This window comes from Salvelinus sp. IW2-2015, unplaced genomic scaffold (genome assembly GCF_002910315.2).
Source record: "Salvelinus sp. IW2-2015 unplaced genomic scaffold, ASM291031v2 Un_scaffold4201, whole genome shotgun sequence".
NCBI lineage: Eukaryota > Metazoa > Chordata > Actinopteri > Salmoniformes > Salmonidae > Salvelinus > Salvelinus sp. IW2-2015.
The window spans coordinates 8,574-34,201 of record NW_019945472.1 but is presented as its reverse complement, the minus strand read 5'-3'; the positions used below and the strand labels follow the sequence as shown (position 1 = coordinate 34,201).

The following is a 25,628-nucleotide window of genomic DNA, read 5'->3' as shown; positions in this document are numbered from 1 at the left end:
ACCGTAGATCTAGGGCAAGATGCACAATCAGATCTGGGACCAGGCTAGCTGTTCCACGGGCTGGCTGTGAACAGCTCGATGAGCAAGAGTGGATCCTGCTGGCTGTAATCGAGACGCAGGAGGGAGAGGGGGATGGAGGCATGGAGGGTGTGTGGCTGTTCTGCTGAGCGATTGGCTGGTGGACTGTGTTCATTTAAACCCCCAGATGACTGCCTGCCTCCTGGATGCTTTTTCTCTCTTTCTCCTTTCTTGTTCTCACTCTGTTAATTGCTCTCTCTCTCTCATCGCTTTGCTTACTCTGCTTTCTTGTTTTTTCCTTTGCTCTTTGACTCCTTACTTTCCTCTCGTTCCTCCGCTTGCCTCTCTCTCTCTGTCGCATCTTTCATCACTGTTCTTCAGAGGTTTGTTTCTCTCTGCTGATTCACATGCTGGAAAAGCACAATGGCACCATGACTACTCCTGCCCAGTGTAAATAGCAAGCAGCGTTCAGTTCGTCTCCCTCTGATTTTTTGTTGTCTTAATATGCGTCCCATTGCACCTATTCCCTACAATAATACCAGGGCCATAGTCAACTATAGGGAATAGGGTGCCAATTGGGATGCAAGCTTAGAGTAGTATGTTGGCTGAACTCTATTTAATATGCAGATTTTACACATGTAATACCCCCTGAAGGAATTTCTACTGCTCTTGTGTCACAATGTGGTTAAACCACTACGATTAGAACCATATCTGCTGTTTCACACGGCTATCTCATGGCAAGTAAAGTTCCAAGAATAAATATCAATCAAGTTATGAAAGCTTTGTGTGTGTGTGTGTGCGCTGATTGTGTGTATACATGAATGTGTGCCTACATGACCGTGTGTATATTTGTGTTTGATTACATTGTATAGGACTATAGCTTACAGCATATGTTTACATTGTCAAATCAATCAAAATCAATGTTAACTAGAATCTCTCTCCCCCCTCCAGCCTTGCTGAGTTCCCCCAACGCTGCCCTCCAGAACTCCCTGGCCTCTGTGGTCTCTGGCCCCCCCAGCGCCCCCTCCCTCAACACCCCCACCCCCATTGACCCCTCCTCCATGCAGAGGGCCTATGCCGCCCTGGGCCTGCCGTACAGCAACCAGACCCCCACCCCCGGTCAGACCCCCCCAGGGGAACAGAACGCTACCCAGGGGCAGCATCCACAGCTGATGAGACCCATCAATGCACTAGGTGAAGAGTGGTTTTGTATAGCAGGGCTGTGTTCATTAGGACACTCCACAGAATACATTTGGAAATGTTTTMMAATGGAAAATGGGAATTAGTGTTTTCTTATTGGACCAGGTCAGGTGGTCGCCCTGGGACACCCTGTTTCAATCAATTTTCTGTTTGCTGCCTAATGAGTACGATCCCAGGTGTGTCAGTTTGGGAGAAGTGTTTGATTAAGAGACCATAGTTTAGTCAGTCTCRATTGGACCTTGCTCAACAGGTTTTATTGTTTAGTTAACTGTCTCGTAACAGTTTCTACTTAACTGCGTAAACATTAAAGCGTGTGTGTGCGCTTCTGTCTTGTCTGACGAGACGTGTGTGTGTATAATACAATCTTAACTTGCGTCTAGACACATACAGATTCTAACTTGCCGTGTCTCTGTTTCTCCAGGTAACCAGATGGCTCTGGGGGGCGGGGCGATGGGCGTGGCCTCGTCAGATCAGACCAATCTGCACTCAGACTCTCTCAACACCAACAAGTGAGTCTCAGCAAACATACATCATGTCTAGGAGCTGTGCCAAGGAATTGATTGATTGAATAAGTGGTTATTCAAAAAAACTGTTGCTTTAGCTGAGAGGAAACAGATCAAGTGACTGAAACATGAAAGTAGGCGTATAGCACGATCATGGATAATAAGTCAATACATTTAGCTGTATTGAAGATTCTCTCACACAGGTTCCTATATGAATTGACTTGTTGACACAGCACCAGACTTAATTGAATTGTAAATCCTCATGAGCTTTTGTTCAGGCCTARGTAAGATGTTTCCCCTTGTCCTAATCTCCCCCTCTCCTCCCCATGTCAGTCAGCTGCTGTCCGACGGGTCAGGTGTTGGCTCCATGGGAGGTAGCCTGCCRACCGCCGCCCCCCTCTCAGCATCGGGAGTCAGGAAGACCTGGCATGAACACGTCACTCAGGACCTCCGCAACCACCTCGTCCACAAACTGTACGTCCAGATGGCTGCAGTGGGAAAACGACCATAGAAAACTGTTAAAATACTCTTATCTCAATGGAATACTCAACACAAGTCTCTCAGAGTCGTGGTTCAGTTCCAAAGCAGTGGTTTTGTATTGTGACTCACCGGGAGCCTTTAGCTGTATTGTCACCCACCACACAAACAACTTCCTAGTCACAACCACCCACATCCACTTATATCAGAAGCTCTGTAATGAGAAAGTCATGTTCTTAAGGTGACATAAGCAGTGAACCACTTGAAAAGATTCTAGAGACTCCGAGTCCTTCCCATGTTCATTAGTTTGTTTATTCAATGCCTCTGCTCTCTCCCTCTACTTCTTTCTGTTCAGAGTACAAGCCATTTTCCCCACCCCAGATCCGGCAGCTCTAAAGGATAGGCGGATGGAGAACCTGGTGGCATACGCTAGGAAGGTCGAGGGGGACATGTACGAGTCTGCCAATAGCAGGGTACGACACACACACACACAAGCTAGGAAGGTGGAGGGGTACAGTGCATTCGGAAAGTATTCAGACCCCTTTCCACATTTTGTTACATTACAGCCTTATTCTAAAATGGATTAAGTTGTTTTTTCCTCATCAATCTACACACAATAGSCCATAATGACAAAGCAAAAACAGATTTTTAGGAATGTTTGCAAATGTTTTAAAAATAAACACATTTTCAGACCCTTTACTCAGTACTTTGTTGAAGCACCTTTGACAGCGATTACAGCCTCAAGTCTTCTTGGGTATGACGCTACAAGCTTGGCACACCTGTATTTGGAGTTTCTCAAAAATGTTCTCTGCAGGGCCCCTCGATCTGTCAAGTTGGATGGGGAGCGTTGCTGCACAGCCATTTTCTGGTCTCCAGAGATATTTGATTAGGTTCAAGTTCGGGCTCTGGCGGGTCACTCAAGGGCATTCAGAGACTTGTCCCTAAGCCACTCCTGCATTGTCTTGGCTGTTTGCTTAGGGTTGTTGTCCTGTTGGAAGGTGAACCTTCACCCCAGTCTGAGAACCTGCTCCAGAGCACTCAGGACTTCATCAAGGATCTTTTTATACTTTGTTCCGTTCATCTTTGCCTCGATCCTGACTGGTCTCCCAGTCCCTGCTGCTTAAAAACATCCCCACAGCATGATCCTGCCACCACCATGCTTCACCGTAGGGATGGTGCCAGGTTTCCTCTGGGTGTGACGCTTGGAATTCAGGCCCAAAAGACTCTTGTTTTTCATGGTCAGGGACCTTTAGGTCTCAAAACAAATTCCAAGCGGGCTGTCATGTGACTTTTACTGTTGAGTGGCTTCCATCTGGTCACAACCATGAAGGCCTGATTGGTGTAGTGCTGCAAAGATGGTTGTCCTTCTGGAAGGTTCTCCCATKTCCACAGAGGAGCTCTGGAGCTCTCTGTCAGAGTGACCATCGGGTTCTTGGTCACCTCCCTGACCAAGACCCTTCTCCCTCAATTGATCAGTTTTGCCTGGCGGCCAGCTCTAGCAAGAATCTTGGTGGTTCCAAACTTCTTCCATTGAAGAATGATGGAGGCCACTATGTTCTTGGGGACCTTCAATGCTGCAGATATTTTTTGGTGTTCTTACCCAGATCTGTGCTGCGACACAATCTTGTCTCAGAGCTCTACAGACAATTCCTTCGAGCTCATGGCTTGGTTTTTGCTCTGACATGCACTGTGGGACCTTATATAGACAGGTGTGTGCTTTTCCAAATGATGTTCAATCAATTGAATTTACCACAGGTGGACTCCAATCAAGTTGTAGAAACATCAAYGAGGATGATCAATGTTAACAGGATGCACCTGAGCTCAATTTCGAGTCTCATAGCAAAGGGTCTGAACCTGTTTTCGCGTCGTCATTATGGGGTATTGGGTGTAGATTGAGGGAAAAAATTATATAACCAAGGGGTCTGAATACTTTCTGAACGCACTGTACGATTCTGCCAACTTTAGGGTACGATTCTGCCAACATTAGGGTAAGACGACGCAAGGTGGAGGGGGGCATTAGGGTACGACGCGCACTGGGAAGGTGGAGGGGGACATGTACGAGTCTGCCCACATTAGGGTACGATGCGCGCTGGGAAGGTGGAGGGGGACATGGATGAGTCTGCCCACATTAGGGTACGATGCGCACCCTGGGAAGGTGGAGGGGGACATGGATGAGTCTGCCCACATTAGGGTACGATGCGCACGCTGGGAAGGTGGAGGGGGACATGGATGAGTCTGCACACATTAGGGTACGATGCGCACGCTGGGAAGGTGGAGGGGGACATGGATGAGTCTGCCCACAGCAGGGTACAGCCGCGCGAGCGCTTGGGAAGGTGGAGGGGGAACATGGATGAGTCCTGCCACATTAGGGTCAGCGCGCGCGCTGGGAAGGTGGAGGGGACATGGATGAGTCTGCCCACATTACGGTACGATGCGCACGCTGGGAGGTGAGGGGGGACATGGATGAGTCTGCCCACAGCAGGTACAGCGCGCGCGCTGGGAAGGTGGAGGGGACATGGATGAGTCTGCCCACATTAGGGTACGATGCGCACGCTGGAAGGTGGAGGGGGACATGGATGAGTCTGCCCACATTAGGGTACGATGCGCACGCTGGAAGGTGGAGGGGGACATGGATGAGTCTGCCCACAGCAGGGTACAACGCGCGCACTGGGAAGTGGAGGGGGACATGGATGAGTCTGCCCACATTAGGGTATGACACGCGCGCTGGGAAGGTGGAGGGGGATATGGATGAGTCTGCCCACATTAGGGTACGATGCGCACGCTGGGAAGGTGGAGGGGACATGGATGAGTCTGCCCACAGCAGGGTACAACGCGCGCGCTGGGAAGGTGAGGGGACATGGATGAGTCTGCCCACAGCAGGGTAACAACGCGCGCGCTGGGAAGGTGGAGGGGATATGTGAAGTCTGCCAACAGCAGGGTCCACAGCTCACATTCCCCAGAAACGAGCCCCTTGAATAGTCCTCAGTGTCCTGCTTTTATCTGTTCTATCAGTTTGTGCTCTTACCAACACTTGAGCACTGAAGTTGATGAGCCATACTGGTGGTAAACTAGTTTTTATGCATTCTAATAGTTGTAGTTTTTAGACTGCTAGATTGTTTTGAACTACATTACCCAACCATTTTATTCATTCATTTGTTGTCTCCCTGCAGGATGAATACTACCACTTTCTGGCAGAGAAGATCTATAAAATCCAGAAGGAGCTGGAGGAGAAGAGGAGGTCTCGGCTCCAGAAACAGATCATCAACCAGGGGCCTCTGACGGCTGCAGGAGCCCAACAGCAGCCTGGAGGTCTCCCGCAGCCCAACACCCTGGGCCCTGGGCAGTCTGTTAGGCCACAGAGTGAGTACCAAGCCATAACCCTAAACCCTAACATTCTGGAGGTGGTAGTAGTGGTGGGGGTAGTCCAAAGCCAGGGCTTTTCTTGAACTGTTTGGGGGGTTGCTTTTCTGCCATCTTTGTTTGCTGCTCTTCTCCAACCCTTAACTTATCCTGCTGTCTTTCTCTGCTTCCTCCTCTTCCTCAGATGGACCTGTGTCTATGCCCAATGTGCCAAATCAGATCATGAATCGCATGCAAATTGTTCAAGGTACCAACCCCAACCTAGGTTTTCTTACTTAAGGCAATTTGTGTGTGTGGTGTGAATCTGCGTATTTGTGTCGATCAAATTGATGTATGCGCTTGGCATCTCTCTACAGGTGTGTTGTGCGTCATGTCCTGTGTGCGTGGTGAGGGCGCGTGCGTGGTGAGGGCGCGTGCGTGGTGAGGGCGCGTGCGCGGTGAGGGCGCGTGCGTGGTGAGGGCGCGTGTGCGTGGTGAGGGCGCACGTCTTGACTGACGTTGTGCTCCACCTCTCCTCTGCAGGGCTCAATCAGTTCAGCCCCATGGCCCTGCCCAACATCCAGATGTCCCAGCAGCCTCTAGGGCCCCGTGCCGCCTCCCCCATGAACCACCCCACACAGATCAACATGGGCTCCGTCCCCTCCGTGAGTACCACACACACACACTAGGATATACAAGGGTGTCCTGTCAACACCTCCCATAGTGCGCTAATTTTGACCAGAGCCCTATGTAGGGAATAGGGTGCCATTTGGGACGCAGCACATAATGTTCTCTCCAGCCATGACTCACCGTATGTTGGAGAGTATTTTTAGTGGCCAAGAGAGAAGTGTCAGTTAGGGCCTTTTGTTAGGTTGAAATGATGCAGCAGCACCACTCCTCTGAGGTACAGCACTGCTGGCATGGTTTACTGTTGTACCAAGACTGACTGAGAGAGGGGGGGTGGAGAGAGAAGAATGGAGAGAACAAGGGATGTGAGAGAGAGGGGGAAGGATGGAGAGATGGGGATGGAGAGTTTGTACTCCCAGCATTCCCTCTTAACGCTCAGCAGCATCACAGCGACTGTTCTTTAGTAAAACCGTAGCGTGGGATGCGGGAGTTACAGGGGTCACGTTTCAGCACACAACGCGCCATTTATTTTAGTTTTCCTAGTGCTTTGTCAGTCAGAGCGCCGCTTGCTCACTGATGACGCCGCCTTGTCGAGAGCTCTCGTAGTGATAATTGATGATCTCTCCCCTTATAGACAACCCCTCTGTTGGTGCTGTCTGGAAGAGATGGCACAGTGACTAATTGAAATGGCAAACTGGTTGTATTCAGATTTTAAATTGGTATTCACATAGGCTTGAAGGGATACATTGAAATTATGCTGTATTKTAGGGGCCCCCGACTATAGCATTAAGGCTGGCATACTACTCTTTACGCTTCATTGTGTTTGTGTATATCTAGGATTTGATTGATTGGTTCTCCTATTACCACGGTAACACTCTCTCCTCCTCAGATGGGTCTGTCTCCCTCGCGGATGCCACAGGCCCAGGGCATGCTGGGAGCCCACGGCGGCGGTGGCAGCATGGTGGGCCAGACAGCCAATCAAAATAGTCAATTCCATCCCCCTCAGATCCCATTTCCCCCCTCTACCTCCGCCCATGAATGCTAACAACCTGGGTCTAGCCAGCCCCCAGGCACAGGCTTGCTGTCACACAGGTATAAGATAAAGGGAGTGAGGGTCTAGATAGATGGTGGGAGGGAAGCCTGGGCTACTTCACAAGAATGAGAAGATGGATGGCGGGTTCAATTTCCCACTAAAATCAGTAACCGTCACAACTCACACACTGACTTTCATGAAGGTTCCCTTCTTAACTCAAGTCTCTGTGTGTGTTTGGTTATGTGTATGTAATCGTGTGTTCTGTGTCGTCTTCTGTTGTGTGTGTGCCTCCTCTCTCTCCCTACAGCAGCAGTCCCGCAGCAGCAGAGTGCTAACCTCCCCATGATGCACTTGGTGGTCCCCTGGGCCCCAGCTCCCCCCAGCCCCCCCTGCGCTCCACTCCTCCACCCTCTTTCCTCCCACAGGGGGCCCACCAACTAACCTGCAGCCCCCCAAGCCCTCCAGCCGCAGCTCAACCCCCACCCTTTCCACCCCCGTCCTGGTCCTTCCAACACCCCCTCCCCGCCCAAACACTAACCCAGACCCCACCACATACCCCCTCCAGCCACAGACTCAGTCCCAACCCCAACCGAGCTTCCTACAGTGCAGCCCCCGACCACGCCGGTGAGCAGCCCTGAAGACCGCATGGCATGCCCTTCCACCTTGAACTTCTACCTACGACATCCTTTCTAACCTCTCCACCTTCAACCCTTTCTGCGTTGACCTTTTACCTCCGTTGACCATGCCATCTTGTGTTCTAGCAGCATGACAACCAGTCACCAAACTCACTAGTCTCTCACTCACTGATTTCACAAATTGTGAAGAACTTGCTTTCCACTAAAATGCTCATTTGACCCTCTTTTTAACTTCCTCCTTTTTCCCTTTTTCTTTCTTTTGCTCACTCTCCTTTTCTCGCTCTTCCCCTCTCACTTGCCTCTCTCCTTCTCCCTTCTCTCTTTCAGCTTTCTCAGACAGGTCCAGTCTGGATAACAGGGTCGCCACCCCAGCTTCTGCCGCCAGCGCGACTTGCATTCACACTCCCAGCATGCTTTGCCTGACCTGCCGGCCCAGGAGACCAAGCCGAGCCCCGGCTTAGGACCAGCCGAGTTTGAGTCGGCAATGCAAGACCCAGCCCAAGATGGAGGGGTGTTTTGTTGGCATTCATTCAGCTTGTTAAGCTGAGCTCCAAAGAATCATGTGGAGTCCCATCCATGTCATTAGACAATGTTAATCATAGAAATAGAAGCTATGAATCAACATGGTTTATACTGTAAACAAGGCATTTCCCCTAGCTTTATTAATTGCCCATCTTTACTTCCTGTTTGCAGACTGAGAGACTCTGGTTCCCTGTCAGTGAAGAGGAGCCAGAAGAAAAGCAGGTGCCAATGGAGGACTGAGGAGAAGAAGCTGGAAATGAAGACTGAGCCCAAAGAGAGGAGGAGAGCCCACACCACAGTGTCCTTATCCCCTTCTCCAGTCACGGAAAAAAGTAGCTCTCTCTCTCTCCTCTCCTCTCTCTGCCAAAGCAAGTGAAATGGATAATTAAAACATAAAAATGTTCTAAAATAATAAAGACATTATGTCATTATTCTATATACTAGTTGTAATGGTGTCAAATAGTTAAAGTACAAAAGGGAAAATAAATATAGGTTGTATTTACAATGGTGTTTGTTCTTCACTGGTTGCCTTCTTTGTTACAGGTCACATCTGCTGCTGTGATCACACTGTATTTCACCCAATAGATATGGGAGTATCAAAAATGGTATTCTGCCACCTTTCTCTCCTCTCTCTCGCCAGTTCTCCTAGCCATCTCTCGCCATTCTCTCTAGCCATCTCTCGCCATTCTCTCTAGCCATCTCTCCGCCATTCTCTCTAGCCATCTCTCGCCATTCTCTCTAGCAATCTCTCTCTTCTCCGCCGTTCTCCTCTAGCAAATCTCTCTCTTTCCTCTCCCGTTCTCTCTAGCAATCTTCTCTCTCTCTCTCAGACATCTCTCTCCTTCCCTCAAGAAGAGACTAGGGACAGGACAAGGAATTGGTCTAGGATGAAACTTATTAAAAACAAACCTATAAATCTCTTCTCTCCATATCTGTTCCAGTCTTGTAAGCCAGAGGAGCTGCGCCAGCCCTCATGCCCACCCTAGAGTCTCTTTACAGAACAGGACCCAGAGTCCCTCTACCCTTCAGACAGCCTGTAGACCCCATGGTACTGGGCATCCCAGTGAGTACACACCAGACACGCTACAGACAGGACCCCAGAGTTCTCTACCCTCAAACAGCCTGTAGACGCCCCATGTTAACTGGGCATCCCAGTGATGTACACACCAGACAACGCACCAACACAGACCCAGATCCTCTACCCCCTTTCAGACAGCATGTAGACCCCATGATGCAGGGCATTCCAGATACACACAGACACGCTACAACCAGACCCAAAGTCTCTACCCTTCAGACAAAAGCATGTAGACCCATTGTTCAGCATCCCATGAGACACACAACACCTACAACAGACCCAGAAGTACTTCTACCCTTCAGACAGCCTGTAAACCCCATTAACTGTGATCCATGAGTTTACCACCACAGACACGCTACAGCGACCAGGACCCAGAGTCTCTCTACCCTTCAGACCAGCATGTAGACCCCATTGCCAAGGCATCCCAGTGATCACACCAACACGCTAACAGAACAGACCCAGAGTCTCTACCCTTCAGACACATGTAGCCCATTGTGCCAGGCATCCCCATGAGTACCACACAGACCACGCACAACAGCCGACCCCAGAGTACTCTAACCCTTCCAAAAGGCATGTAAGACCCCATGTTTTGCGGGCGCGCATCCCAGTGATACACAACACACACCTACAACAACCAGATCTCTACCCTCAGACAGCATGTAGACCCATGTACTGGGCATCCCATGTATACACACAGACCCGGCTACAGACAACCCAGATCTCTACCCTTCAGACAGCCTGTAACCCCATGTACTGTGGCCATCCCATGATTTACCAAACACCAACACGCTTACAGACAGACCCAGAGTCTCTACCCTTTCCAGACAGCATGTAGACCCCCATGGTTACCGGCATCCCAGTGAACACACAGACCACCTACAACATGACGCCAGAAGTCTCTACCCTTCAACAAGCGTATAGACCCCCAGACTGGGCATTCCCAGTGAGTACACACAACACGCTACAGAGCAGGACCCCAGATCTCTACCCTCAACAGCCTCGTAGACCCCATACTGGCATCCCAGGATACCACACAGACACCTACAGACAGGACCAGAAAGTCTCTACCTTCAACAGCCTGTAGACCCCATTGACTGGCATCCGATACACACAAACACGCTACGAACAAGAACCAAGTCCCGACCCTTCCAGACAGCCTGTAGAACCCCATGGGTTGACAGGGCCATCCCAGTGAAGTACACACCAAGACACGCCTACAAACAGACCCAGGGGCTCTACCTCAGTCATTCCACCTGAAAGCGCTCTCCATTCTACAAACATCGAATTCGACTCCTAAACCAACCTGCCCAACATTCACGCAACTTTCTGCTTACCAACACGCAATTCTCTGTCCTTGTACTCAGTACAGAGATCCCAGTTAAAGTAGCAGAAAATGAATAGGCCTAACATTTCTTTTTATTAATAAAAAAACATGAATACAAAATAAATCCTCTGATAAATCTACATTCCATTCTCAAACCTGCAACACCACAGGAAACATGACAGAGTTTCTCAACGACATGGAGAATAATACATCGTGTAATTGACGTACCTACCCCGTGTTCCCCCTCCTGTTTGTTGTACTGTTGATTTTGCCGACTGTCAGACTGTAACGTAAACTACCACAATTCCACTCCGTGTGTGTGGAAAGTAAAGACACTAAGTTGTCAAGCAACATTTACGAACATAAGGCATGACACTCATGGCTCATCAACAGTGCCAGCAGCTTCAACTCGCATTATGCTAGCTGCAATAATTAAATGGAAAACGAAAAATAACCTTAGCAGAAGTTGATTACATTACATCTGACACATCCCGATTAGTTGTTATTTCCAGATAAATACAGGATCACGCAACCTAGCGTAAACTGTAAGTTATATCCACTCACACAAGAGCATTACCAAAAGAAAACTGAAAAATAAATATAAAACCTTAGCATAAATAGGAGTGCGGGAGTTTAAGACAGAAGCAGCTAATGATAAAAATCAGATGAGTGTCGGTATTACTATGAGCCAAAGCTTCTAAAATTTCCCGTCTGCACGAGATTTGAGATTTTATACATTTTGAAACTCTGAAAATTATGTATGCACTGCAAAAAATACAAAATAGCACCCTTTACATAGAGTGAAACAACCAACTCTTCTACAGAAACAGCTACAGATTCCCTTGCGTACCTACTGAACAGCTTCAGATTCCCTTGCGTCAGACCTACGAACAGCGTTCAGATTCCCTTCTGCGTAGGCCTAGCTAAACAGCTTCAGTTTCCCCTTTCGACCTATCTGAACGCGTTTCAGATTCCCTTTGCGTAGCCTACACTGAACAGCTTCGGAATTCCCTTATGCAGTAGCCACTGAACAGCGTCGATCCCTTCGATTAGCCTACTGAACAAGCGTTCGAGCTTTCCCCTTTGCGGGAGCCTACTGAACACCGGTCGATTTCTCTTCTAGCCTACTGAACCTACTTAAAAGTATGAATCTTTTATTTATGTTTTGTAAAATACTTTTTCAGAGGACTGAACATGAAATGTACTGGTGTCAAACCTACGCTCTACCTGGAGAGACACAACCAGCTTTCTGACGAGGAGCTGTCCATTGGCCAGGACACCCGCACCTCCTTAGGAAYCCAAGGCAAGCTGGATCTGAAYACCTATGCAGATGTCAGAAACTTATTTTCTTCTGCAGTAGACTACATGTTGCTGAAATTTCCATTTGGAGATGTGCTCCTCCAGCATGCTGTGGTCGCTGACATTGCCAACAGGCAGACTGCCAAGTTCTCATCCCTCAACTTTTTCATGGCACACTTTCCCTGCATTATTCCTGAGGGAGCCTCTGTTGATCTGGTGGAAGATGAGTTTAGACTATTAGGCAACACCATTTGAGCAGAGTCTGGTCAACATGCGCACGGATCAGGCCTGGAGAGAAATCAGCACAATGAAAAGGGGGGGCAGCCTGGTCTACTCCCACCTTTCGGCTGAGATGCTGGGGATATTGGTCATTTTCCACAGCAATGCAGACTGAGAACGAACATTCAGTCTCGTTTCGAAGAACAAAACCCAGTACAGAGCCTCCCTCAGTACAGACCTGCTGAGTGCCCTTGTTACCAAGGTTTCAATGATTGCCAGAAGAACTGTTTGCCACAGAGAAGTCTACCAAGATACCCTGCTGCGTAAGACTAAATCTGCTAGCTACCTGTCTAGGAAATGGTTTCCTGAACATTTGAAGGTCTTCTGAAGATTTGTTCTCACTCACTGTTTCCTATCATAGCTTTTTCCTTTATTATGGATAACATGTTTTTGATGCTCTGCTTCAAACATTTGTTCTTATCATATCAGAGTTWWAAAAAAAAAWGTTTTATCGTGGATAAGACGTTTGTACATTTTTTACCTAAACAAATAACTTATTTGTTTAATCAAATAAAAAAAAKTCCAAGAATAAAGGCCCTTTGTTCTTTCTAATTAGATCTTGTTGATGTGTGTAAATGGAATGCTGTCAAATAAAGTATTCCAACCTTTTATAGACTTGATTTGGTACAATTCTATAATTGCGATCAGACTAACAAACAGCTCTCGCACGAGTGTGCGGTGGGGAAAGAACTCCAATTCGGCCCGTACTACGCGCTCGAGGTCAATCGCCAATTTGCCGCGCGCGTCTGGTACTCTAAAAAGTTGGACAGGGTTGGCAGGTCTGCTAATATTTTAGGATGAATCATGGGTTATATTCACTTTATTTTCTATGAAAATATGTCTGCATATGTTTGTTAGGTGTAGCAATTGACTGATGCGGTCTGATGAACAACTGACTTTCTTCCCTCCAGGACTACTTTGACATCGTGAAGAACCCCATCGACCTGTCCACCATAAAGCGTAAGCTGGACACGGGTCAGTACCAGGAACCCTGGCAGTACGTGGAAGACATCTGGGTCATGTTCAACAATGCCTGGATCTACAACCGCAAGACGTCCCGCGTCTACAAATTCTGCTCCAAGCTGGCCGAGGTGTTTGAGCTGGAGATAGACCCCGTTATGATGAGCCTTGGCTACTGCTGCGGCCGCAAGGTGAGATGAAGGGATGGGAGGCTGGGAGGGTGGTGGAGGGAGGGTGGTGGAGAAAGGGAGGGAGGGTGGTGGAGAAAGGATGGATGGGAAGGTGGTGGAGGAAAGGATGGGAGGGTGGTGGAGAAAGGAGGGTGGTGGAGGATGGAGGGTGGTGGAGGAAGGGAGGGATGGGAGGTGGTGGAGGAAGGAGGGATGGGAGGGGTGGTGGAGAAAGGATGGATGGGAAGGTGGTGGTGGAGGAAGGATGGGAGGGGTGGTGGAGAAAGGGAGGAGGGTGGTGGAGGGAAGGGTGGGAGGGTGGTGAGGAAGGGATGGAGGGGAGGGTGGTGGAGGAAGGGAGGGATGGAGGGTGGGTGGTGGAGGAGGGATGGAGGGGAGGGTGGTGGAGGAAGGGAGGGATGGGAGGGGTGGTGGAGGAGGGAGGGATGGTGGTGAGGAAGGGGAGGGAGGATGGGGAGGGTTGGAGGAAGGGAGGGAGGGATGTGGTGGAGGAAGGGAGGGAGGGATGGGATGGTGGTGGAGGAAGGGAGGGAGGATCGGAGGCAGAGATTGTTTTCATCTCTGAAATGAACTTTTCTTGCAAATCTGAATTCTAACATTTTCTTGTTGGCCACTTCCTTTGCAGTATGAGTTCTCTCCTCAAACTCTCTGCTGTTATGGTAAGCAGTTGTGCACCATACCAACCGGCGGCACCTACTACAGCTACCAGAACAGGTAAGCGTTGCCTCTCTGCGCTAAATGGCAGAGTGCTCAATCAGAACACTGCCCCCTTGCTCCACCTGGTGTTCAGGTCATGTAACTTCAGCTAGTTTTTCCTCTGCATGCGTTAGGATGGGGTTGTGCAGCACAGCGGCCGTGGCGTGTGAATAGATAGCATAACGCTGTAACACAAGGCCGCATGCTCTGAGCCCGTATTAATAAAGCATCTCCGATTAGGAGTGCTGATCTAGGATCAGTTTGGCCTTTTAGATTACCAGATAACGCCTTAAGATAACATGGATCGGGGGGGGGGGATCTGATCCTAGATCAGCACTCGTTTGCAGAATGGTTTATGAATATACAGGCCCTGATCTCTCTTGCAGCATGGTCTACTGTTCTGACACTCCCAAGTTTTAATGGAAAGATTTGCATTGAAGTTTAATGTACAAGTACTGTACAACTCTGACATAGGAATGACTTTTCTGATGTTCATATGCACTGACAACCTTTTTAGGTAGTCATCGTATTTCAGATCTGTACATTTAGCAGACACTTTTATCCAGAGTGACTTAGTTAATGCATCTACTTAAGGCAGCTAGGTACGACAACCACAATTCAGTTATATCTAGTTGAGGCACATGGATGTTTTCCATGTCTGTTGGTGCTCTTTGGGCCTGGTGCCATTTTCTGTGTTGCTATAGTGTATGTGTGTGTCTCGTCTTGTTCCAGGTATCATTTCTGTGAGAAGTGCTTCAATGAGATCCAGGGGCACAATGTGACGTTAGGGGACGACCCAGCACAACCACAGACGTGAGTCAACCCGTCTCTGCTTGTTCTCCGGTTCACTTCATTCATCTCATTCAAACTCCAATAGAATCTTGTTTTATATTCAGGTATTTGCAGTAAATGTTTGTTTCATGTCATGATTTAACCGTGTCATCTAACCAGTTGCTGTCTTCTCTGCCTCCTCAGAATGATATGTAAAGACCAGTTTGAGAGGAAGAAGAACGATACACTAGACCATGAACCGTAAGGCTCTTTAACCAGCCATCTGTATGTGTATGGCTCACACTCACTCCATATACCTTTCATATCAGCCTGCTGCTCCTGCAGATGTCCTGACTAGACTTCCTGGTCAGCTCTGAAGCGCCGTCTGGTGTTTCGTTTTATATCACCTAGGGGAGCATTTCAACATGTACACCTTTGGCCACGTGCTTGATTTTCAATAGGCAACATAAGAGCCACTCATAGATCTCCACTTTTGCGCACCTTTTCATTTCCGTTCTATTTACACATTTGAGGTTTATTATAACAAAAAGTCTCATTTTTTAAAAATGAATATATAAATGAATAATGGCCTACATATGWGTATTGTGTTCCAACCCCTCCTACAAAGGCGCACTTGCATTGGTCTGCTTGCACGTGCGTAAGAACTGGAGGAATATMAAGTGAATGTTGATCTCTCTATYGCTTCCTGTTCTAGCAGTCAAGCCAGTCAGCACTCTTACATATCGTGAACAGTACAATTGAAACAAACAAGAAGAGAAGCTGTTGACTTAAATGGGGGACATAACGGGTATAGCTGTTAATGGGTTTCTGTAGTAAACCAAGATGTGTTTTTGTCACCAGGTTTGTTGACTGTAAAGATTGCGGACGGAAGATGCATCAGATATGTGTTCTACACTATGACGTCATCTGGCCATCCGGGTAAACATTCAGCCTAACCTCTGACAGTGTCACAAAATGGTGGTGAGATACCAGTTACATGAATGACTCTTTTTCTTTCTCTCACTCTGCAGATTCATCTGTGACAACTGTTTGAAGAAGAGGGGAAAACACGGAAAGACAACAAGTTTTCAGCAAAACGTACGTCCTCTTTTCCATTCCCTGGCTATAAGCCCATCTTAAAGTGGCAATTAATCCGCAGTTGAAACAATAATCCCCGCCCCTGTTTCGGTACAAAGCTGAGTGATGGGGCTGGAGAAATGTAACTGCTTTCAAATTCATAGACCAAGCTATGGATGCAAGGACTGACCATCTGTGGTATCAAAAATATAGTGTTAATATAGGCTATATYGTGTTTGGTTACATTTACTTTGTTTTCAAACATTYGAGTAAAACAGCTTATTTTGGGMTCTGATGGGGTACGATGGWTGAACTGAGCTCATGAGCCATTTATAAGTTATATTTTTCAATAATCAATGTGTACACACTGTATCAATCCTTCAAGGTCATAATTTGATGTAGCAATTGCTGATTTCCCCTTTAAGAGTATTGGAATACTTAGCCAATTCGTCATGCAATATAACATTTTTTTWAAAGCCYAAATCTTTTTGAACGTCAGTTTTTAATAGCCTAGTTATTCAAGCTTTACAGAAGCCTTTCTCTATATGACAAACCACTTCCATATGGTAAATGTCATGGACTTATGACATCACTGGCGGTCTCCAATTACCTGCAGTAGCTCTCTCTCACCCACACATTTGCGGTTTTGCCTCTGGTATTTGTAGTACCAGAGAGCGTGTTTGACCTTTCCATGCACATGGCATTAAGCTAAATTAGACTCTGTCTGCACATTTATTCATACATAAAACATGTCCTTCTGAATGAAGGCTTGGTTTGTGACCTTTTGGACCAATCTCTCTCRGTGTGTGTGTGTAGGGTTGCAGACGACGCGGTTGGGCATGTACATCGAGGACCGGGTGAATAAGTATCTGAAGAGGCAGAACCACCCTGAGGCAGGGGAGGTGTGCGTACGAGTGGTGGCAAGCTCTGACAAAACTACAGAGGTCAAACCTGGCATGAAATCCAGGTAGAGACTGAGGAGTGGACACGCACGTGTAYTGCACTACCTAACATTTTAGAGTACTGACGGTYTACACATTTATTGCACTACTTTAGTTGTGCAGGCACTTTCACAGCATGTAAGGAAGTCTTGTCTGTACCTCAACATAGTCAATACACWAAATATTTGTCCACGCTCCTGTTTTATTGTTGCCAGTCAACAGTGTGGTCGGCACCCTTGTTTGACTTTGGCTTTGCAGAGAGCCCAAGAGATAAGAATACACCACATAAAACCTAATGATCATATATTCATCTCTTAAATCCCATGTTGTTGAACCTGCATGTTTGAGCAGACTGTAAACACTCCCTGTTACTGCCTTCAATGATCAGTTCATATTTAGCAGACGCTCCTATCCAGAGGGACTTACAGGAGCAAATTAGGGTTAAGCGCCTTGCTCAAGGGCACATCGACCTTTCGTTTACTGGCCCAAAGCTCTTAACTGCTAGGCTACCTGCCGCCCACTCATTTTGGCCTCTTTGACACGTGGTTAATGTTCGATGTAGACAGACGTCTGTCTTTCTGTTTTTTTCTGGTCAGGTTTGTGGACACCGGTGAGATGTCTGAGACCTTCCCCTACAGAACCAAAGCGCTTTTTGCCTTTGAGGAGATCGACGGCGTGGATGTGTGTTTCTTCGGGATGCACGTTCAGGAGTACGGCTCGGACTGCTCCTTCCCCAACACCAGGTCTGTACCTCTACATGGGGCTGGTCCGGAGTACCTGTACCCCTTACACGGGGCTGGTCCGGAGTACCTGTACCCCCTACATGGGGCTGGTTCAGAGTACCTGTACCCCCTACATGGGGCCTGGTTCAGAGTACCTGTACCTACAGGGGCTGGTCCGAGAAGTACCTGTACCCCTACACGGGGCTTGGTCCAGAGTAACCTGTACCCCCTACACGGGGTGGTCCAGAGTACCTGTTACCCCACCTACACGGGCTGGTCCAGAGTACCTGTACCCCTACACGGGGCTGGTCCAGAGTACCTGTACCCCTTACATGGGGCTGGTCAGAGTACCTGTACCCCCTACATGGGGCTGGTCCAGAGTACTGTACCCCTACATGGGGCTGGTCCAGAGTACCTGTACCCCTACAGGGGCTGGTCCAGAGTACTGTCCCCTACATGGGGCTGGTCCAGAGTACTGTACCCCCTACATGGGGGCTGGTCCAGAGTACCTGTACCCCTACATGGGGCTGGTCCAGAGTACCTGTACCGCCTACATGGGGCTGGTCAGAGTACTCTGTAAGCCTACATGGGGCTGGTCCAGAGTATCCTGTACCCCCTACATGGGGCTGGTCAAGTATTCTGTACCACCCTACATGGGGCTGGTTCCGAGAGTACCTGTAAATGGGCTACACGGAATGTGATGTGTTGGTAGACCCTTGATTCAGTAGTAACATATAAATAAATAAATGTAATACATTTTATAATGTGTTGTTGAAATAATTGATGACTTAATGGAAATGACTGAGCTAACTGATGACATTTGTTATTTCCTGTGTCTTCCTCCACAGACGGGTTTCATATCTTACCTGGACAGTATTCACTTCTCAAACCTCGACTGCTAAAGACGGCCGTCTATCATGAGATCCTTATTGGCTAACCTGGAGTATGTAGAAACTCGGGTTATGAAATGCATTCATATTGCAGTTCTCAAGTAAAAGCACTTTACTTGAATGAAGTAACTCCCCACTTGCATTAAATGTCCTCTACCAAAACAACCAACCGTTGTTCTTCTCCCCTCAGCTACTCTCAGGGTCACATCTGGGCGTGCCCCCCCAGCGAGGGGACGCTACATCTCCACTGCCACCCTGCCGACCAGAAGATCCCCAAAGCCCAAGAGGCTGCAGGAGTGGTACAGGAAGATGCTGGAGAAGGGCCTTCGCTGAGAGGATCCTCCATGACTTCAAGGTGATTTAGGATTAAGATTAAGGTTAGGATTAAGGTAAGGATTAAGGGTTAAAGTTAGATCCCCAAGCCCAAGAAGGCTGCAGGAGTGGTACAAAAAGATTGCGATACTGCTTTGTGAGAGGATCCTCCATGACTTAAAGGCAGGCCTCTAAATGGCTAAAGCATTTCAGGCCTATCTTGTAGGCTTTGTACAGTTGAGTCCCCAGCCTTGGCCTTGGGAAAGTTGTCTTCTGCAACCGGGCCAACCAAGCCTTCAACCTCTAAAGTGTTTTGAGATTTTGAATGTATTATAGGGCTAGAACAGCAACAAACCAGCCAAGCAGAAGACTCATATTAGTTGAACATTTGGTGTCCATTGTGACATTTAAAGTAATCTTCTTCTATGTTTTTCTCCAGGACATCTTCAAGCAGAGCGCAGAGGACTGTCTGACGGGGGCCAACGAGATGCCTACTTCGAGGGGGACTTCTGGCCCAACGTGCTGGAGGAGAGCATCAAGGAGGCTGGAACAGGAGGCGGAAGAGAGGAAGAGGAGAGGAACGTAAACCTGCTCCGACACACCTGAGGTGGGAGGAGGAGAGACGAGTCATAGGGTAGACCGATGATAGTACTAGAGACATCATTATCAATAGCTAACCTCCCTACATGAATACATAACTCCTACCTGTCTAGTCAAATTTGTCTTAAAATTTTTTATTCATGTGAAATAATTTATTAGTCGAATGCAATAACATGCCATGTGGTGAATGTTTGTGCCCTCACTGTCCAGATTTGTTAATTTGCCAAATATTTTTTTAACTCTTCCCTCTTTTCCCCTCAGGGCACGCCAGGGGGACACAGAAGAAAGCAAGAAGAAGAACAGCAAAAGACCAATAAGAACAAGGGCAGCGTGAGCCGAACCAATAAGAAGAAGCCTGGCATGCCGAATGTAGCCAATGACCTGTCCCAGAAGCTCTACGCCAGCCTCGACAAACACAAGAGGTATGATGACGTCAACACGCTTGCTTTGAAATGCATGTCGTCTTTCAATGGCTTTAAACTGTTTTATGAAGTTGTTTCTTAGAATGGTGCATGTGTAGGTTCTCTTCTATAACTCTGAGCTGGGATATTATTGGCCTGACCCAAACCCAATGGCAAACAATCAGGAATTGAGTGATGCTCTCTTTCTCTCTTCAAGAGTATTTCTCTCCTCTCTCCCTCCAGGTGTTCTTTGTGATCCACCTGCACTCAGCCCAGATGGCCAACATGTTGCCCCCCATCATGGACCCTGACCCCCTGCTGAACTGTGACCTGATGGACGGCCGTGACGCCTTCCTCACCCTGGCCCGGGACAAGCACTGGGAGTTCAGCTCTCTCAGAAGGTAATGATAATAGATTTGATTTGTATAGTGCTTTTCATAATGGAGGAATCTCAAAGTTCTACCTCTTGAATCCTACGTTAGAATTKAACAATTATGACTGTTGACTTAMCTAAGTTGAATGCACTGACTAAGGCGCTCTGGATAAGAGCCTCTGTTAAGTGTCCTAAATGTATCAATAAAAAGGAAACACTCAGTAAGAATCGAGCCAGCTAAAGCAACAATGGTAGATGCTGAAAGGCCTTCACAGAGATAGTCTGATAGTGAGTTTTGGTATTTTTAAGCCAGTTTTCAAATTGCTTGATGGATGGAGTGGCTCTCAGATGGTAAGGTAGAGCGTTTCCGTAGGCCAATGGTTTCTAACCTCTCCTCAGGGACCACCAGACGTTTCAAGAGTATTTGAAAGAGTATTTGAAAACAATTTAATTGTAGCCCAGAACTAACTCACCTGATTCACCTATTCAAGGCTGGTTAGTTGACAAGTTGAATCAGGTGTGCTAGCTGTGGAATAGATCAAATACATGGAAYGACTGGGRGTCCCCGAGGAGAGGTTTGAAAACCCCTGCCMTAGAGGACCATTGGTTGATGAATTCCTACCATTTGTTCCCATAAGGTGTAAGTGGAGCACCATGTGCATGTTGGTGGAGCTGCACAACCAGGGTCAGGACCGCTTCGTCTACACCTGCAACGAGTGTAAACACCACGTGGAGACACGCTGGCACTGTACCGTATGTGAGGTAAGAGACACACACACGTGCGCAAACATCCTCACCGTCTTGGGAGATTTATACCATGTTCCTGTGTCCCAATCAATCAAATGAATTTCATGAAGCCGGTTGTCAAAGTGCTTTACAGTAACCCGGCCTAGACCCTAAAGAGCAAGCAGGCAATAGCTGTGTCACTCACTTGTCTCTGTCACTTACATCTGCCCATGCATGTATTAACCCCCACCTCTCCTCGCAGGACTTTGACCTGTGTATCAACTGCTACGCCGCCAAGGGCCACGAGCACCAGATGGTCAAGTGGGGCCTGGGGCTGGACGACGACGGCAATGGAGCGGGCGGCGCCGGCGAGGCCTCTAAGAGCCCCCAGGAGTCACGCCGTCTCAGCATCCAGCGTTGCATCCAGTCCCTGGTTCACGCCTGCCAGTGTCGCAACGCCAACTGCAGCTTGCCGTCCTGCCAGAAGATGAAGCGCGTGGTGCAGCACACCAAAGGTAATGATGGTTGCTGGCATCCAGTGTCCTGCCGTTGTTGCCCTTGAGCAAGACACTTAACCCAAAACTGCCAAGGGCACAGGCAGTGCGACTGACCCTGTCCTCTTAACCTTTAACCTTTGTGGATCCATGTGTCTCTCAGGGGGGTACACTTAGATGTATCCTTGACAATTGACAATAACATATCTTATCTATTTTAGGTTGCAAGAGGAAGACTAARGGTGGTTGCCCCGTGTGCAAGCAGCTCATCGCTCTGTGCTGCTACCATGCCAAGCACTGCCAGGAGAACAAGTGTCCTGTACCATTCTGTCTTAACATCAAGCACAAGCTTAGGCAGCAGCAGCTCCAGCACCGCTTACAGCAGGCTCAGATGATGAGGAGAAGAATGGCCACCATGCAGGGAAGAGCAATGCCTCAGAGCTTACCGTCCCCCCCTCAGGCCCCCACTACAACCCCCAACACCACCCCCTCACACCCCCAGCCTAACACACCCCAAACCCCCCAACAACCACTTTCAAACCAGCCGCAGACCCCAAACGCTGCAGGTATGTCACCAGTGTTCCCTCCTCGCAACGGTCATCCCCTAACACCAGCTTCGCAGGGCAAGGGGGGACCTCAAGCGTCTCCTTTACACCAGCAGCAGTCACCTCTCCCCCCGCAACCTCCCCAACCCCAGCCACCCCCTCAACCTCAACAACCTTCTCAACAACAACCCCCTCTCGCTGCGGTCAAGATGGCGCGGCACATTGAGATGGTGGCCCAGGCGCAGCAGCAGAACCAGCAGAACTACCGGGTCAACATGAACGGCCTGCACCAGCAAAACCCCCAACAGAACCCCCAGCAGCAGCAACGCATGGCCGGACCCATGCAGATGGTTGGGGGTCAAATGGTGGGACCCAGAGGGCCCCAGGGCATGCAGCAGCCCATGGCCCCAGGTCAGTGGCCCAGCGCTGGGGGAGCCATAGCGGGAGCTCAGCCTGGACAACCAGGAGTTGTAGTCCCTCCTCAGGTGGGTCAACCCCAGCAGGGGATACCGATGCAACAGAGACCCATGATGTCTCCTCAGCAACAGGCTCAGAGGATGCTAGTCCCCCAGCCGGGGGGTCCCAGACCCCAGACGCCATCCCAGAGACCCGGGGCCATCGCCCCCAATGCCCTCCAGGACCTCCTGATGACCCTCAAGTCCCCCAGCTCACCCCAGCAGCAGCAGCAGGTCCTCAACATCCTGAAGTCCAACCCTCAGCTCATGGCGGCATTCATCAAACAGAGAACGGCCAAGTACCATGCCAGCAACCCCCTGCAACAACAGCAGCCGGGGATGTTGGGAGCCGCAATGCAGCTGGCCGAGGTAGGCAGAGGCCCGGGATGCCCCCTACAGCACTCAACAACCCACCGCCCCAAGGGATGGCTGCCTAGGACCCCAGGGGCAACTCATGAACCTGGACACAACCCCAACCAACGCTTCCCAGATACAGGAGCTCTACGGAGACAGCTCCTTCGCGAGCAGCACAGCAACAGCAGCAGCACAGCAGCAGCAACAGACAGCAAGCAGCAGCACAGCAACAGCAGCCAGCAAACAGCAGCACAGCAGCAAACAAGCACACAGCAACAGCAGCAACAGCAGCAACACACAACAGAGAGCAGCACACAACAACAGCAACAACAGCAGCACAACAACACAACAAACAACAACAGCCGCAGCCCATCCAGGTCCGTTCCCTCCCCAGACCCAAGCCAGACGGCTAGCTACTCTCAGCTCCGCATGCAGCAGCTAGCCATGCATGCCCAGGGCCAGCTCCCCCATGGCCCAGATGGGTCAATCTGGCCTGGCATGGACCCCACCTCCACCACCCAGAACCTCTTGCACCAGCGGATGCTCCAGCAACAACAGCAGGGTATCTCAACCAACAGGCCATCCTCAAGCAGCAGATGGGCGGCTCCCCGGTCCTGCCTAGCCCTACCATGAGTCCCCAGGCCCACCTGCTGGCCAGCCAGCCCCAGCTGAGCTCACCTCCCTGGCCAGTCCCCCATGGCCAATGCCCTTTCCAACCGGTCCCCTGCACCTGTACAATCCCCGTGCCCGCCCTCACAACAACCCCGCATTCCAGCCCTTCGCCCAGGTTCAGCCCTCATCCCACCCGGGTCCCCCCATCCGGGCTTGGGGGCCCCATGCCTGGCTCCATGGACCAGGACACTTGACGGAGCAGACGCTATGCTATCGCAGATGAACACGCCCGCCAGAGGAGGGTTGAAGAATGACTTGGGCACGGGAGGGGATACGACAGGAGATACGCTGGAGAAGTTTGTGGAGGGATTGTAGCATTAAACAGMAGACTTGAGCTGTGTCCCAAATAGGTGACACCCTATTCCCAATTAGTGCACTAGGGCCCTGCTCAAAATTAGTGCACTATGTAGGGAATAGGGTGCCATTTGGGATGCATCCAMAAACAAACCACACTCTCCCCAWCCTCCACTGATGTACTCGGACTCTGGGCCCGTCCCCTTTCATGAAAAATAATTTCTTTCCTCTTTTTTTTACTGACATGTACAAAGTTTCAAGAGATGTAAAAAGAGAGAAAATGGGATAAAATGAAAAATGCCAACACTTATAGGGGAATGTTGATGTTTCCTAAAACTGGTGTTTCTTCTTCCTAATGAGTCGGGATTTTGCAAATTGCTGTTTAAATCACAAAGAATATATATTTTTTTGGTTGAGACCAAAATGTGCTCAGACTTTGTTTTATTTGTTTGGTATTTGGTATGATGTCATGCCTTTTCGTTTTTTTTTTTAAAGAAAATGTACAAAACAATTGCATTATAGTATTCATACTTTTAATTTTGTACCTTTTTTTTAAGTAAAGCATTTTTTTGTTTTGTGTTGAAACCGTAAAATATTTTTTGTCTGGGAATCGGCATAGGTTTCTTTTCTCTTCTCAAGCTCTTCTCATTCCTGGGACATACATCCAGAAATGTCTCCCTATTCCCAATAGTGTAGTGCACTATATAAGGAATAGGGAGCCATTCCAGATGTAGCCCTGGCAATTGTAATCTAAAGTGTTGTACAATTTTTATAGATCCACCTGTATTTGAGAGAGAGCGACTCTTTTTCCTCTTTGTGACGTGTGTGTGTGTTCGAGGAGAACTATCCATTTGTATTGAAATAGGAAATGGACTATGGCAGTTTGTAATACACTGGCATTTATGCAGAAACACTTGACACACACATACACGGAATGCCAAACTCAAAACACATACACAACAAAACAAGGACAAAATCTCACTAGCCTGGAAACCGGAATCTCTGTCTTGACTTGCGGATGTAGAAAATTGTGGTTCTGTCATTTAAAAKGTTTGTCATAATTTGTTGTGTAAAGTTAAGTATATAAAGAGAACAGACAACTGACTCTTATCCTGAGGGGGAATGGGTGTTCACTGCTTGACTGCTTGTTTGTTTTGAAAAGAGATAAATAAATAGTCCAGCTGTCTATCAACCCTCCATCCTCATTCCCCTCTCTCAAAAACACAAACTTGAATAAAACTTGGGGTGGGTTACGTTCTCCTAGCTCCATATTGTAAATCATGCAAGTTGTTATTAAGCAAAAATATTATAAATATAAGGAAGAGCGAATGAAATCACTGTATAAACTGGTTAAAGACTCATTTCTTACTTYTATACCATATTGTTAAATAAACTGTGTGCAACAGAAAACACTTGGAGTTATACTTCTGTGTCATCGTGGTTTGTGGGATTGTTTGCCCTGCAATTTTGATYGCYTACTTGAACTAGGATGAGGTTGTGAGCGTGTTTTTGAAAATGAGTGGAAAAGTGAGTATTAGGGCAGTCTTAGAATGAGAACAGGTAAAGTGAGTATGTGGGCGTCATTCAATAATCTCTCAAGAAGACATGCCAATTTCAGGTAWAACGGGCTCCCGAGGGGCGCAGCGATCTAAGGCACTGCATCTCAGTGCTTGAGGCGTCACTACAGACACCCTGGTTCGAATCCAGGCTGTATCACAACTGGCTGTGATTGGGAGTCCCATAGGGGCGGTGCACAATTGGCCCAGCGTCATCAGGGTTTGGCCGGTGTATGCCGTCATTGTAAATAAGAATGTGTTCATAAC

At 48.5% G+C, this 25,628-nt stretch overlaps 1 pseudogene; it reads left to right on the top strand.

Annotated features, from left to right (window-relative positions):
• Positions 1–916: 916 nt before the first annotated feature.
• LOC112077015 (CREB-binding protein-like) lies at positions 917–25,229 on the top strand (annotated as a pseudogene).
• The last annotated feature ends 399 nt before the right edge of the window (positions 25,230–25,628 follow it).